The sequence below is a fragment of the Chiloscyllium punctatum genome, chromosome 24 (genome assembly GCF_047496795.1).
Source record: "Chiloscyllium punctatum isolate Juve2018m chromosome 24, sChiPun1.3, whole genome shotgun sequence".
Classification (NCBI taxonomy): domain Eukaryota; kingdom Metazoa; phylum Chordata; class Chondrichthyes; order Orectolobiformes; family Hemiscylliidae; genus Chiloscyllium; species Chiloscyllium punctatum.
In genome coordinates, this window is record NC_092762.1 from 14,919,080 (window position 1) to 14,935,148 (window position 16,069).

A 16,069-nucleotide genomic window follows, 5' to 3' on the forward strand; every position below is an offset into this window, starting at 1 on the left:
AGCAGTGTGTGAAAGAGAGAGGTAAGAGAGAGAGGGGGGTGAAAGCGGAGAATGCATGAGAGAGAGAGGGTGCGAGAAAGGGGGTGAGAGAGAGGTGTGAGAAAGAGTGCGATGAGAGAGAAAGAGATGAGAGAGAGGAGCTGTGAAAGAGGGTGAGAGAAGGGGAGAGAGAGAGATGTGTGTGAAAGAGAGAGGTGCGAGACAGAGGAAGGGGTAAGAGAGAGAGGGGTAGGGGAGAGAGAGGGTGAGAGAGAGATAAGGGTATGACAGCGAGGTGTGAGAGAGAGAAGGTAATGAGAGAGGGTTGAGAGAGAAAGTGGTGAGAGCCAGTGGGGTGAGAGAGAAAGGGAGTGTGAGAGAGATCGGGGTGGAAGAGAGAGCGGGTGAGAAAGAGAGAGGGGGTGAGAGAGGGAGACAGGCAGAGAAAGAGAGGGTGAGAGAAAAGTTGAGAGAGAGGGGGAAAGAGAGAGAGAGGGGAATGAGAGAGAAGGGTGAGAGGGTGAGAGAGAGAGCGAGGATGAGAAAGATTGGGGTGAGAAAGAGAAAGGGGGTAAGTGAGAGTGGGGGAGAGGGGTGGAGATAGTGGGGGAGAGAGAGGGTGTGAGAGAGGGGTAGAGAGAGGGGTAAGAGAGAGAGGGGTAAGAGAGAGAGGGGGTGAAAGAGAGAGGGGTAAGAGAGAGAGGGGTAAGAGAGAAAGGGTGTGAGAGAGAGGGGGTGAGAGAGAGGGGGTGTTAGAGAGAGGGTGTGAGGGTGAATGAGAGACGGGGGCCGAGAGAGAGGGGTGAGATGAGAATGAGAGTGGTGAGAGTGAGAGTGGATAAGAGAGTGAGAGGGCTAAGAAAGAGCGGCTGTGAGAGAGTGAGAGAGTGTGAGAGGGTGAGAGAGAGGGGAGAGAGGGAGGGGATGACAGATAGAGCGGGGTGAGGGAGAGAGGGGGTGAGAGAGAGAGAGAGGAGTGAGAGAGAGAGGGGTGTGAGAGTGAGGGGGGTGAGAGAGAGGATGTGTGGGAAAGAGGGGTGAAAGAGGGGCATTGAGACAGGGGTTGAGAGAAAGGGGGTGAGAGAGAGGGGGTGATAGAGAATAGGTGAGAGAGAGAGGGTGAGTGAGAGAGTGAGAGGGGCTGGAAGAGAGGGCCTGAGAGGGGGGATGAGAGATGCAGTGAGAGAGAAGGGGTGAGAGAGAGAGTTTTGAGAGCGAGAATGTGTGAGGGAGGGTGAGAGAGAGAGCGGTGTGTGTGAGAGAGAGAGGGGTAAGAGAGAGAGGGGTGAGAGAGAGAGGGGGTGAGAGACAGAAGGGTAAGAGAGAGAGGGGTGAGAGGGAGAGGTAAGAGAGAGATAGAGGGGTGAAAGAGAGACAGGGGGTGAAAGAGAGAGGGCCTGAGACAGAGGGGGTGAGATAGAGAGAGGGGTAAGAGAGAGAGGGGTGAGAGAGAGAAATTGTGTGAGAGAGAGGCGTGAGAGAGAAAGTGTGTGAGAGAGATCAGGGTCGGAGAAACTGGGGAGAGGGAGGGGGCCTGAGAGAGAGAGTGGTGTGAGAGAGAGGGGTGAGAGAGAGAGAGAGAGAGAGAGAGAGAGGTGAGAGAGAGGGGACGAGAGAGAGATCGGAGTAGAAGAGAGAGCGGGTGAGAAAGGAGAGGGGGTGAGAGAGAGACAGGCAAAGTGTAGGTGAGAGGGAAGGTGAGAGAGAGTAATGAGTGAGAGGGGGTAAGAGAGTGAGAGGGCTAAAAAAAGAGAGGGTGTGAGAGAGACGAGTTAGAGAGGGGTTGACAGAGAGAGCAGGGTGAGGGAGAGAGGGGGTGAGTGAGAGAGGGGTGAGAGAAAGAGGGGTTGAGAGAGGGCGTGAGAGAGAGAGGGGTGAGGGAGAGAGGGGTGTGAGAGTGAGGGGGTGAGAGGGGGGGTGTGAGAAAGATGGGTGAAAGAGAGGAGTGTGTGACAGAGAGGGGGTGAGAGAGAGAGGGGTGAGAGAGGGGGCGGTGAGAGAGGGGATGAGAGAGAGAGGGATGAGAGAGAGAGAGAGGGATGAGAGAGAGCGATGTGAGAGAGAGAGGGATGAGAGAGAAAGCGGGGTGAGAGAAAGAGGGTGTGAGGGAGAGAGGGGTTATAAGAGAGAGAGGGAGGTGAGAGAGATGTGTGAGAGAGGGAGGGCCTGAGAGAGAGGGTAAGAGAGAATGGGTGAGTGAGAGGGGGTGAGAGAGAGAGGGGGGGTGAGAGAGAGAGAGGGGGGTGAGAGAGTGAGAGGGGCTGAAAGAGAGGGGTGAGAGAGAGAGGTGAGAGAGAAGTGGTGAGAGAGAGAGGTATGAGAGAGAGGGTGAGAGAGAGAGGGGGTGAGAGAGAGGGTGTGAGAGAGAGGTGTGTGAGAGAGATCGGGGTACGAGAGAGAGAGGGTGAGAGAGAGGTGAGAGAGAGAGAAGGGTGTGAGAGATCGGGGGGTTGTGATAGAGGGTTGAGAGAGAGAGGGTGCGAGAGAGAGAAGTGTGAGAGAGACAGGGGTTGAGAGAGAGGTGTGTGAGAGTGAGGGGTGTCTGAGAGAGCAAGGGGGTGAGAGAGGGGTTGAGAGAGAACGGGTGAGAGAGAGAGGGTGAGTGAGAGAGGGTGAGAGAGAGAGGGTGAGAGAGAGTGGGATGAAAGACAGAGAAAGGGGTGAGAGTGAGAGACGGGTGAGAGAGAGAGAGAAGCGGTGTGTGAAAGAGAGGGGTAAGAGAGAGAGAGGTTGGTGAGAGAGAGAATGCATGAGAGAGAGAGGGTGCGAGAGAGTTGTGAGAGAGAGCGGGATGAGAGAGAAAGGGATGAGAGAGAGGAGCTGAGAGAGAGAAGGGGGCAGCGAAATAGAGGGTGAGAGAGAATGGGTGAGAGAGAGAGAGGTGTGTGTGAGAGAGAGACGGGTAAGAGCGAGAGGGTGAGAGAGACCGGGGTGAAAGAGAAAGGGGTGAAAGAGAGAGAGGGGTGGAAGAGAGAACGGTTGAGAAAGAGACAGGGGGTGACAGAGAGACAGGCTTAGGGAGAGGGGGTGAGAGAGAGGGGGTGAGAGAGAGAGGGATGAAACAGAGAGAGGGTGTGACAGAGAGAGGGCCTGAGAGAGAGGGCGTGCGAGAGAGGGGATGACAGAGTAGGGGTGAGAGAGAGAGTGTGTGAGAGAGAGAGACAGGTGTGAGAGAGAGAGGGTTGAGAGAGAGAGTGGTGAGAGAGAGGAGATGAGGGAGAGAGTGTGGTGGGAGGGAGAGCAGGTGAGAAAGAGACAGGGGTGACAGAGAGACAGGCTGAGACAGTGAAGGGGTGAGAGAGGGAGGGTGAGAGAGTGTGTGTGTTAGAGATCAGGGTGGGAAAGACTGTGGAGTTACTAGGGGGGCTGAGAGAGAGGGGGGTTGAGAGAGAAGTGGTGAGAGAGAGAGGGATCAGAGAGAGAGGGATGAGAGAGAGCGCGAGGGGTGAGAGAGAGGGGGGCTGTGAGAGAGATCAGGGTGGGAGAACTGGGGAGAGAGAGGGGCTGATAGAGAGAAAGGCTGCCAAAGAGAGGGTGAGAGAGAGAGGCTGAGAGAGAGAGTTGTGAGAGAAGAAGAGACGGGTTCGAGAGAGAAGGTTGAGAGAGAAAGGGGTGACAGATAGAGGAGTGAAAGAGAGAGAGGGGTGAGGGAGCGAGGTGGTGTGAGAGAGACAGGGGGTGAGAGAGAGAGAGAGACAGGCTGACAGAGAGAGAAAGTGAGAGAGAGAAGCGGTGTGAAAGAGAGAGGGGTAAGAGAGAGAGGGTCAGAGAGAGAGGGTGTGAGAGAGAGTAGGTGAGAGAGAAAGGGTGAGAGAGAGGGTGAGAGAGAGAGGGGTGTGAGAGAAAGGGTTTGAGAGAGAGAGGTGTGTGAGAGAGGGGGGTGAGAGAGAGAGGGACTGAAAGCGAGGGCCTGAGAGAGAGGGGGTGAGTGAGGGTGCGAGAGAGATGGGTGATTGAGAGAGGGGTGAGAGTGAGAGAGGGGTGAGAGAGAGAGAGAAGCGGTGTGAAAGAGCACTGAGAGAGAGAGGGGTGAGATAGAGAGGGTGAGAGAGAGATTAGGGTGGGAGAGACTGGGGAGAGGGGGGCTGAGAGAGAGAGAGGACTGAGAGAGAAGAGGTGAGTGAGAGGGGTATGAGAGAAGGGGTGAGAGAGAGGGGTGAGAGAGAGAGAGGGTGTGAGAGAGATCGGAGTGGAAGAGAGAGCGGGTGAGAAAGAGAGAGGGGTGAGAGAGAGACAGGCTGAGAGAGACAGGGTGAGAGAGAAGGTGAGAGAGGCGTGAGAGAGGAGGTAAGAGAGAGTGAGTGGAAAGAGAGTGAGGGGTGAGAGGGTGATAGCGAGAGGGGGGATGAGAGAGATCAGGGTGGGAGAGAGCACGGGTGAGAAATAAGAGAGGGGGTGAGAGAGAGTGGGGGAGTGAGATTGGGTGAGAGAGTGGGGCAGAGAGTGGGGAGAGGGGGAGAGAGGGGAGAGGGGGGAGTGAGAGGGGGAGAGAGGTGGATGAGAGAGAGGGGGAGAGAGGGGGAGAGAGAGGGGGAGAGAAAGGGGTGAGAGAGGCCAGAGAGAGTGGGAAGAGAGGGGTGGGGAAGGGAATGAGAGAGGGGGAGAGTGGGGTATGGGAGAGGTATGAGAGAGAGAGGGAGAAAGAGGGGGGAGAGAGGGGGAGAGAAAGTGGGAGAGAAAGGGATTGAGAGAGAGGCGGGAGAGAGAGCGGGGAGAGAGAAAGGGGAGGGAAGGGGGATGGAGAGGGGTGAGAGAGTGGGGAGAGAGAGGAAGGGGGTTGAGAGCGAGGGGGTGAGAGAAAGGGGGTGAGAGAGGGGGAGAGAGAGGTGGAGAGAGAGGAGGGAGAGAAAGGGGAGAGGGTGAGAGGGTGAGAGGGGGAATGAGAGCAAGGGGGTGAGAGAAAGGGGGTGAGAGAGGGGGAGAGAAGGGGAGAGGGGAGAGAGGGGATGGGGAGAGAAAGGGCGGGAGGGGTGAGTGAGAGTGGTGGAGTGAGAGAGGGGGAAGAGAGCACAAGAGGGGCAGAGAGAGAGGGGAAGAGAGTGAGAGGCGGTGAGAGAGAAGGGTGAGAGAGAGGCGCGAGCGAGCGAGAGAGGGGGCGAGTGAGAGAGGCAGGGGGGCAAGAGAGAGAGAGAGGGGCAAATGAGTGGGAGGGAGGGGACGGAAATGAGACAGAGTCTGAGAGCGAGAGAGCGCACGAGAAGGGGACAAGAGAGAGAGAGTGAGAGAGAGAGATAGATAGATAGCGATCTCCCCCTCCCTGACTGATTCCTACACAACACTGCAATCTCCCGCTCCCTGACTGATCCCTACCCAATACTGCAATCACCCCCTCCCTGATTGATCCCTACCCAACACTGCAATCTCCCCTCCCTGACTAATCCCTACACAACGCTGTAATCTCTCCCTCCTTAACTGATCCCTACCCAACACTGCAATCTCCCCCTCCCTGACTGATCCCTACCCAACAATGCAATCTCCCCCTTCCTTTGTGATACCTTCACAACTCCGACTCACCACTCCCCCTCCCCCCAGAAGGTTAGATCGCATGGAATCCAGGAGGCATTGGCAAGCTGCGTACACAATTGGCTTGATGGTAGGAAGCAGAGGGTAACAGTGAGACTGGAGGCCTGTGACAAGTGGTGTGCCTCAGCGGTCATAGAATCCCTCCTCTGTGGAAACAGGCCCTTCGGCCCAACAAGTCTACTGGTCCTCTGAAGATTATTCCACCCAAACCCATTCCCCGACTTTATTACTCTACATTAACCCCTGACTAATGCAACTTACTTAAACATCCATGAACATTCTCGGCAATTGAGCTTTGCCAAATTACCTGACCTGCAGATCTTTGGACTGTGCGAGGAAACCGGTGCACCCAGAGGAAACCCACGCAGACATGGGGAGAACATACAAACTCAGTTGGGGTGGCATAGTGGCTCAGTGGTTGGCACTGCTGCCTCACAGCGCCAGGGACCCAGGTTCGACCCCAGCCTCGGGTGACTGTGTGGAGTTTACACATTCTCCCTGTGTCTGCGTGGGTTTCCTTTGGGTGCTCCGGTTTTCTCCCACAATCCAAAAATGTACAGGTCAGATGAATTGGCAGGGCTAAATTGCCCATAGTGCTAGGTGCATTCGTCAAGGGTAAATATTGGGCAGGGAGAATAGCTCAGGGTGGGTTACTCTTCAGCAGGTCGGTGTGGACTTGTTGGGCCAAATGGCCTGTTTCCATACGGAAGGAAATCTAACCCTAACAGGATCTAACCCACACAGAGCATCCTATGAGGTTGGAATTGAACCAAGATCGACAGTACTGTAAGGCAGCAGTGCTAGCCACTGTGCCACTGAGCTGGTCAGTGCTAGGCCCAGTGCTGTTTGTTATCTATATCAATGATTTGGATGAGGATATTTCAGGCATGATTAAAAAGTTTTCAGATTACACTAAATTAAGTGAGGAAGGTTCTCAGCAATTGCAACAGGGCCTTGATCAGCTGGGGAATTGGGCTGAGAAATGGCAAGTGGAGTTTAATACAGACAAGTGCGAGATCTAGCATTTTGGAAAGTCACATCAAGACAGGGGTTTCATGGTGAATGTTAGGGCCTGAAGGAGTGTAGTGGAACAGAGGGACCTTAGATTCCAGGAGCACGGCTCTCTGAACTCAGGGAGACAGGGCAGTGAAGAAGGCTTTTGGCACAATGAGCCCTTCACCAGTCAGGGCATGGAATATCGAAGTTGGGAAGGTCTGTTGTAGTTGTGCAGAATGTTAGTGAGGCCGCACTTGGAATATTGTGTTCAGTTTTACCCACCTTGCTGTACAAAGGATGTTATTAAACTGGAAAGAGTACAGAAGAAACTTCCAAGGATGTTGCCAGAACTCAACTAGACAGATATAGAGAGAGGTTGGACAAGCAAGGACATTTTCCTTCATGTGTAGGAGACTGAGGGGGGGGGGGGGGGGTACTTATAGAGGTGTATAAGATCATGGGAGGCATGGATAGGGTGAATGCACTCAGTCTTTATCCAAGGCTTGGTGAATCAAGGATGAAAGGGCATCAGTTTAACGTGAAAGGGGAAGATGAAAAGGGAACCTGAGGGACAATGCTTTTACTTAGAGGGTGGTACACTTACGGAATGAACTACCAGTGCAAGTGATCGAGGAGGATACATTTAATAACATTTAAAATGCACTTGGACAAATACATGGAGAGGAACGTATTGGAAGGATATGGGCCAAGTGCAGGGAAACAGGGTTAGTGTGGATGGACCAGTTTGGGCCAAAAAGCCTGTCTCCATGATGTAGAACTCTAAAAACATACTGAAGTGTCTCATCATCCAGAAGCGGCCAAAGCAACACGAAAAAGAGCCGGTACAAATGTGAAATAGTCATGCAGAATTTGGCAGGAAGCCAGCCTGGCCTTGCAGTGAAGGATTCCTGGTACAGGAGCTCTGGTGAGATGCCCATAGAGAACCGGGGAAGGAAGCTGGAAAGTTCACTCCACTGCCAATAGCCTAGAGGACCCCCACTGGGAAAAGGCAGCTGGGATCCGGTCACCCCTGGGAAAACTACAGGCTGTGACAGAGCTAGGTCTCCTCCACAATGAGCAGGACAGAACCTTGCAGGAAAATCTCACCCACATGGGACTACTCCAGTTCCAACTGGGAAGAGCCCAACTCAGTGAAAGGAGGGTCTCTGGGGATGGGGAGGAAGCCTCAGGTTACATTGACAATCTGGAAGGACAGTGTATGTGCTCCAAGCAGCTGCATGGGTCCTGTACACCTGCAACACGGAACAACACACATCAGGCCCTAGTAGGAGGTGTCAGGAGCAAATACAATCCCTAGGGAACCAGGACTCCTCCCAGAATGGGATAATGTGTGCCTTTGGGGTTCTACCTTCCCAGGGAGATAATGACAGGCTCCACACTGACACATCCACACCCGCTCACAGATGGTGACTCCCACTGCCTTTCTCCCAGGTAATTGAACCTTTTGCCCCCAGCCTTGACCCACAGACGGACCCAGATTCCATTGAATCCTGTGGTTACCCAGAGTCAGACAGCTGATGGTCTTACGACATACACAACAGCCATTCCAGCCACCCAGCTGGTGGGCAGCACCAAAAAGGCCACTCTGTTTGATCCTATCTCAAACTCAGATACATTTTTGGATGAGACAGACTGACGGTCTGTCAGACACGGACTGGATGCTGACAAACAAATTAAATTAATCACCATGTGACTTTGTCCACCAGGCCCTGAGGGACAACAGTGAGGGAGGGACATCCATGATGAAATGAAGGCAGCGGTCCTCACTGCTCGAGAAAAGTCCCATCCCGGATTAGTGACAAACAGTGTAAATATTTGTTCCAGGAGAACACCCACACTAACATGTCTCACTGTCAGTTACAACAGCTCACCAAGGGCTGGGTTAATGACAGCTGCAAGGACACTTTCGTTGGGGCATTGAGCTTGGTGCGAGGGATTCCAATTATCCCAAGTGACAAAGTTAGGATGGGGATCTTTGAAGTCGGAAGTATCGGAATTATATTCAGAAAGATATTTGGATGGGTTATCATGATTCCCTCCCACATGTTGTGGAGATAGAGGGGACATTGACAGGGACCACACTTACGTAAATGTTAAGGAACAGGCAATACCATGGCATTCCCACCGCCTGTCATTAACGAATTCGGCTCCTCTCACATCAAGCCGTGGTCCTAACCGCACTCACCTTGATATATCTCGGGAAACCGGTGGTTAGGATTGCAGGCTGTAACAGATGGGTACGATCATGGTGAATAAAGCCTGGACACACCCCCAGGGGCTGGAAGGTAGATGGAACTCCCCGGGTGATCACCTTAGTTTCATTCATTTGCAGTGTTTGAGTGTTCCTGGCTGGGCTCAGTATTGATTGCCTGTCCGTAGCTGCTCGGGAGCTGGTTTTGGTGGTGAGCTGCCTCCTTGAACTGTTACAGGTGGTGGACTCACAATGTCCTTCGGGAGGGAATTCCTGGAGTTTGAGCCAGCAGGTCTCATTCACTTGCATTTATTCTGCTAACCGGATGTTGGCTATGCATCACAATTCTGTATGGATTCTCAGAACGGAACATGTTTTGTCGAAACAGTTAGGAGAGCCACAGTCACTCAGTGGTTAGCACTGTAACCTCACAGCGCCAGAGACCTGGGTTTGATTCCACTCCTGAGCAACTGTCTGTGGAGTTTGTGCATTCTCCCTACATCTGTATGGGTTATCTCCCACTGTTTAATGGTGGGCATTTTTGACAGATTGCCCATAGTGTCGAGTGATATTCAGGTTAGCTGGAATAGCCATGGGAAATGTAGGGTTTCAGAGATATCATCAGGGCATAGATCTGAGTTGGATTCTCTTCAGAAGGTCATTGTGGACTCGATGGGCTGAAAGGACTGTTTCTGCTCTGTCGGGATTACTATGGTATCACTTATCAGCCATATGACAATCGGTTTGACCAATGTACAAAATGGTTTTCGCTCAAATAGCAGGCTACTCTGACAATAAACATAACCAGCTTTTAAAATTAGGTTTGTAATTCATTGTATAAGCTTCTTTCTATTCAAAAGACTGGGTGGGGGAGGGGGAATGGGTGAAATGTTGCGGCCTCCTTGCTAAAATACAGATGGACAGCCAAGAGATGCTGGGTATATTGGACAAGTTATACTCCCAAATCACAAAAGCCAGACAGCAGCCAGATGGTTATCCCATCAGCATAATGTAAAAGGCAACAGTTCCCCTGGGCAGACATATCCCTAATAACGTCTCCACCAAACAAAGGAGGGCCCAGACAGGAAGGTACCGGGTCCTGCTACACAAAGAAACTAACAGGAACAAGCCATCCAAATGATTAGCAACGCTTCAAACTATGAACTGATTCTCCTAATTGGCCAAAAGTATAGAAAGTTCTGGGAAACCATCCAGAAATGAACAAAACCAGGGATCACCTGCAGAATTTTCACCTCTTGAATTTTCTGGAGGCTTTCTGAGGTGACCAACATGGCAAGGGACAGAGACCAGATCAGCATCCAGAGAGAGGGAGAGAGAGAGGGAGAGAGACAAGCTGAAGGAAACCTCAGGAGTATGGGAGAGAGGGAGTGTGTAAAACCATTGAGAGAGAGAGAGCTGGAACCAACCGGAATACTGAGTGTCACCCCTTCAGTCTGTCCATGCTTTAACGCCTGTTTGTCTCAGTCTGACTTCCCCTTCTCTCTTTGTCCTTCTCTCTCCCTGCCTGTCTCTTTCTCTCAATCTGCCTTTCTCTCACACCCTCCCGCTAACTGTCTGTCTCTGCCCCATCTTTCTCTCATCCCCCTTCTCCATCCCCACTCTCTCTACCTCTCTCTCTTTTTCTCACCCTCCCTTTCTCTTTTTCTTTATTTGAGACCTGAAAGTGCTCACCCAATTTTGACCCCCCCAAAAATATTTGCCCCTCATTTTAACTCTCCTCCCAAATTTATTCCCTTCCCCAAATACCTTCCCTGCTAAATACCTACCTTACCCAATGTGCCCCCTTCAAATATTTTGCTGCCCCCCCAACATTGCTGTGAGCCCCACTCCCTGGGGCAGAGGGAGTTGAGTGGAAAAGTGTGGAGCTGGAAAAGCCCAGCAGGTCAGGCCTGAACCATTGACTCTCCTGCCTGACCTGCTGTGCTTCCCCAGCTCCACACTTTGAAACTCTGACTCTCCAGCATCTGCAGTCCTCACTTTCTCTCACACCGGTAAACGAATCTGGGTTGACTGACTCGCCTGGGACGATTTTAATGTACAGCAAGATCCCAGTCCGAGAATTACAGAAGGTTTCTATCACAGATGGAGTCCTTTCTGCCCATCATCCCCCCTCACCCTTTAAATGATCCTGGTCCGGTCCAGGATCCTCAGGATTGGCCCCTGAATGGACTCATTGACTATCCTTCCTGTGGAGACCTCTTCTCCACCCTGTCTCAGATTTTGCATCACATGCTATCCCTCCCTCTATCTCTCTCTGACAACAGCCCCTCCTTTCTCCACCAACCCCAAAGCCCCAACAAACCCTCCCCCTGTCTCTGGCTGTCCCACTCTCTCCTTGTCTCCCACTCTCCCCCTTCCCATGCACACTCACAGCCCCTGGGCTGGAGGAGATAGTGCAGAGACTAACTCGCCTTTTTACTGACTGCTGTAATGCACAGCAAGATCCCACACTGAAACCATCGCCAAGTACACACACTGTCCATCTCCCTAAATATATGTCCTTCTGTCTCACTCTCTCTCCCCCTGTCTCTCTCACTCTGTCCTTTTCTCACTCCAACTCCTTGACTCTTACTGCCCATTTCTCTCTCTCCACTTTCTCCATCTCCACTCTCTCCATGTCTCTCTCTCTTTTTATCACTCTCCGTTTCTCTTTCTCTTTTTCTCTATTTCAGACGCACTCAGAAAAGTACTTCGTGTTCCTTCCATTCACTCCCTCCCCACAGTGGGGGTAAAACCTGGGAGAGACCAGGCACTGAGGCAAACTCTTCCCATTGCACCTTCCCCAGTCACTGGGACAGAGCAGAGGGGTCCAGGGAGAAAGAGGGAGAGATACTACAGTAGAGAAAGAGAGATGGACGGACAGACAGTGAGAGGGAGGGAGAGAACAAGAGAAAGACAGGCAGGCAGAGGGGGGTAGAGGAAGTGAGAAGAACTGAGAGACGGGCAGGACAGAGACAGACAGAGAGAGAGAGTGAAACTCCAGGAAGAGAAATACAATGTCAGACAGATACAAGGTGAAAATGGAGAAAGAAAGACAGGGAGAGTTCAGGCAGACAGCAAGACAGAAATCCTAGGGAGAGATATCGGACAGAGAGAGAGAGGAGTTACAACAGCAGAGAGATAGAGCTGAGAGAGTGGAGTGGTGGTGGGGGCTGTGATGTGGCTCGGATGATGTACAGACAGGAATAGCAAGATCCCACAGAGCTGAGAGACAGATGCAGAGAGAGATGAGCAAGGTGTTAATTTTGTGAAAGACTGAATGATTAAGCATTCCTGAAAAACCTGGTGAGGTGACAAAGGAGGAAGGGAATCTACTGGGAAATGTAAACAGGATGTGAAGGATGTTGAGAGATAGGTATTGAAGGAAAGATGTGGGAGAGAGAACTGGGAAAACAAAAATAGACATGAGAGCTGCAGGGAGAGAGGGAAGCAGAGGAATCTGTGGGATCAGATCCCTCTCTAGCATTTTGCTCCTTTCCACAGACGGTGTGTGTGTGTGTGTGTGTGTGTGTGTGTGTGTGTGTGTGTGTGTGTGTGTGTGTGTGTGTGTGTGTGTGTGTGTGTGTGTGTGTGTGTGTGTGTGTGTGTGTGCTTTCGTCTGATGATTCCTCATGGCAGAATAATCTGATTCTCAGTCTCTGTATTGTCCCAGTTTCAGCTCCCAAACCAAATGTTGAATCATCCACGATCCTATTTGTGAGAAACAAAGCTCACACACCTCAATAATTGCAGTCCGAGACAAAATCTGAATCAGCAGTGTCCATTATTTTACACTTGCAAGTGGGTGAGATGTCCAGTGCCTATAACGTAGAGGACATACACACACCAAGTTCAATTCATACATAATATTTATATGATTTCATGTCTTTTATTTTACATTGCTCCTCCCCTGCTTACATCCTCCACTTCCCTAAGACCGGCCCCCATTACCCCTGTTTATCTCTTGCCTTATCCGGCCTTGTCTTTGACAAAATGCTTATTTCTGGCCTCACAAGGCTGTTTGACCTCATCCTGCTGTAGGTAATTGTTAGGCATATTCTTTCTTCATCATTATCTACCCCCTTCATCTGTGCCTTTCCCGAGGCTGTTCTGATCCCTATGACCCTTTTAATTGGGGTTTGTTCCTGTGTTTTTGTAAAAGTAGGAAGCAGATGTTTATACCTACTGTTTGTACAGGCGTATCTAGCTTAACTTCATCCCCTCACAACATCTTATCTATTTGCCCGTAATGTCTACCTTCTGACATACAGTTTTAGCTAATACAAAAACAATTATATATTTCCTCCACATCGTTTCCATTCTTGTTGACTCAGCTCGTGGCTAAAACAAATACACACTGGTGTGAGTTCATTTTACTTTGTAAAATGGAATTGCAGAATTGCAGAAGTAACATTAATGTACTTATATCCCACAATTTCCCCCTTTTCTTTAATTACCATTTGTTATCTTCTGCATTTTTCGTTTAGGGGCACCTGTTTCATTAAGGCTGTTTCAATCAGTCTTTGGGTGAGCCCTCGTATACAGGGTATGATACAACAGCCAATGGCCACAAATACCCCGACTACTACTATCAGGGAAGTAAGGATAGAAACCACCATCCCCTTCTACCTTCCAAACCAGGACTCAAGCCATCCTGTGAGAGATGTGTCTACTCCTGGATTCTCAGCCAGTTCCTCTGCTAAGGTAGTCAATCCCCTTAAGGCCCGAGTAATTGAACCATCAGGTGCAGTGATATTAGGAATAAAGGTACAACAGCTTCCTCCTAACATCACACACACACACCCTTTTTCTGCTAAAATCATATCAAGGGCCATTCTGTTTTCCCATGCCATCCTACTTGTTGCATCAAGCTGGTCTGATATTCCTTGTCCAATGCAGACAGTGGACAGATTGATCTTGTCTATACTGTGCTTTTTTCTAAAGTTTTCAAAGGTTACCAATATCTGATCGAATCAATACGCAGAGATGAGGGTGAGGGCAGGGAGGAGCAGTGTGTGAATTGATTAGCATCACAATATTACTGATGCCATCCTTTATACACAATGCTCCTTCACTGTGTGGGCCTATTTACCCTTCCTTTAGAAATGGGGAAAACCTTTAATTATCCATTTCCCAGTCATGGTCACACTGCAACCCCATCTCCATAATCCCAGCTACATCTGAGTTGGTTCACACTGTTTAAAGCTAACATTTCACTGGCCTCGTTGAAAAGTTCCCAGCTTCATTCTTGCCCCATTGAAGGCTGCTCTCAGTCAACTAATGTTTCTCACTCTCAATTATTGCATAGCATTCTCTATCATCATCCTGAACGTTACAATAAAATGATCGCTGCCCCCCAAAACGTTCCCCTACTGACACTGGATCCCCTTGCCCCACCTCTTTCCCAAGGACCAGGTCCAACAGTACATGCTCTCTTGGGCTGGACACATCCTCCTGCAGTGAGCTCTCCTCCATGTAATCCAGGAACACTCACCCCTCAGGACGCTGCACCACCACTAACCCAGTCAATATCTGAATAATTAAGTTTCTCAGTATAACTAATCTGTAATACTGTCATCGCTCTCAAATGCGCCTGCATCGTTATTCTCTCCATCATTTCTTTGGTTGCTTGCTGACAGACTTTACCTCACAGTGTAATTGTACACTTTTTGTTCTGTAGCTCCAGCCAAACTCATTCTGTCCTTGGATGGATCCTCTTTCTCTTGGACTCCTTAACTAACGCTAATCTAAACCAATACATCTACCTTAATACTTTCCCTTCCCTTCTATCATTTTGGAATATTTTATACCCAGCAATATTTAACATGCCGTCCTGCCATCCCTTGAACCAGCTCTCAGTGATCAGTACATCAGATTTCCACACACCAAACTGCTTCTGTAACTCCGAACACTCCCAATATTCAGGTCCATGCAGAGTACCTCAGATTAAGGCTTTCTTTCTCACTCCGTCTTCCGCTGTTAACCGTGTTGATGTAAATTATTGCCAATTGTATCTCCCATTATTTTGAAAATCCTGGTAGTCTCCTCTACTATTTCTTTTTAGATCCTAAGCACACACCAAGTTATTTTCAATCCCTCCCAAAAAAAAACCTGTAAGAAATTCAGTCCCAGCTCCATCACGTTAGCCCATCCGGCTTGTACAGTTGCTGACTTCCCCAGAACCAGTTCCAATGTCCCAGGAATCTGAAGCCCTTCCTGCTGCACCATTGTTTCAGTCAGACTCTCATCTACCTAAAACTCTGAGTCCTGTTCTCACTTCGACACGACACTGCGAGTATTCCTGGGATTGCTGCATTTGCGGACCGGCTTGCTAACCATCCACCTCGCTCCCTCAGTTCGGACTTCCAGACCACATCACCCTTCCTACTCAGGTCATTCCTACCAACATGTGCATGATCTTTGACTGCTCACTGTCCCCCAGACGAATGTTCTGAAGATACATTGACATTCTTAACCCCACTATCCTGGAATTACAGACACACTGACACCTTCTTCACTTTCCTGTCTCTCCTGTGACTATTGCTCCTCCTTCCTTCTCCCTCCCCTCCTGTACAGTCAGGCTGCTTGTGGTGCCACAGACATGGCTCTGACTGCCCTCCCTTGAGCAGCCTACACCTTCATCAGCTTCCAAATTGGGAAACTGAATTGGGAGGGAAACACAGGATATGCTTGTATTCCCTGACTGTTTCTCTCCGATTGCCTCGTCCCCCAGACCCTTCCTTAATCCAGGCCGTCATGTCAGCAAAGTGATCTGCTCTCTGTGTGTGCCATCCACCTAACTTTCAGCATCACAGGTCTCCCATAGAGTCTCTAGTCATTGTCTGAGCTCCACGACCAGTGTTCATCTAGGACACGAGCAGAGGCTATGACTTCCCAATTAACAGAACACATTTTCCATCTGACAAACATGTCCTAAAATGCATTTTGTCTCGAGTTACTTAATTAATACTTAGAATGAAGGTAACATCCAGGAAATAACAATATGTTTGAATCCCTTATTCAATTGTGGCTTACTGAGGGTAATTTATTATATTGGCTCACAATTTTACTTCTCCCTCTTATTTCCGTGTTCAACCCTTATTTCATAAGTTGAAAAAAAATGCTAACTTATAGCAATTAACTGACAGTCGCTAATAACAGCGAATTTATCAGCCAATGAACTTACAGCATTTTCTGTGATGGCTCTTGCACTTGTTTCAAACTCAGTGCAGGCAGGTCCCAGCAGCAGGAAGTTATCTCTGTGACTCCCAGGTACGTGTAATCCTCCAGCTCCCACTCCAGTCTGCTCCCTCACAGGGTCACCATCTCTGTGACTGCCAGGTACGTGTAATCCTCCAG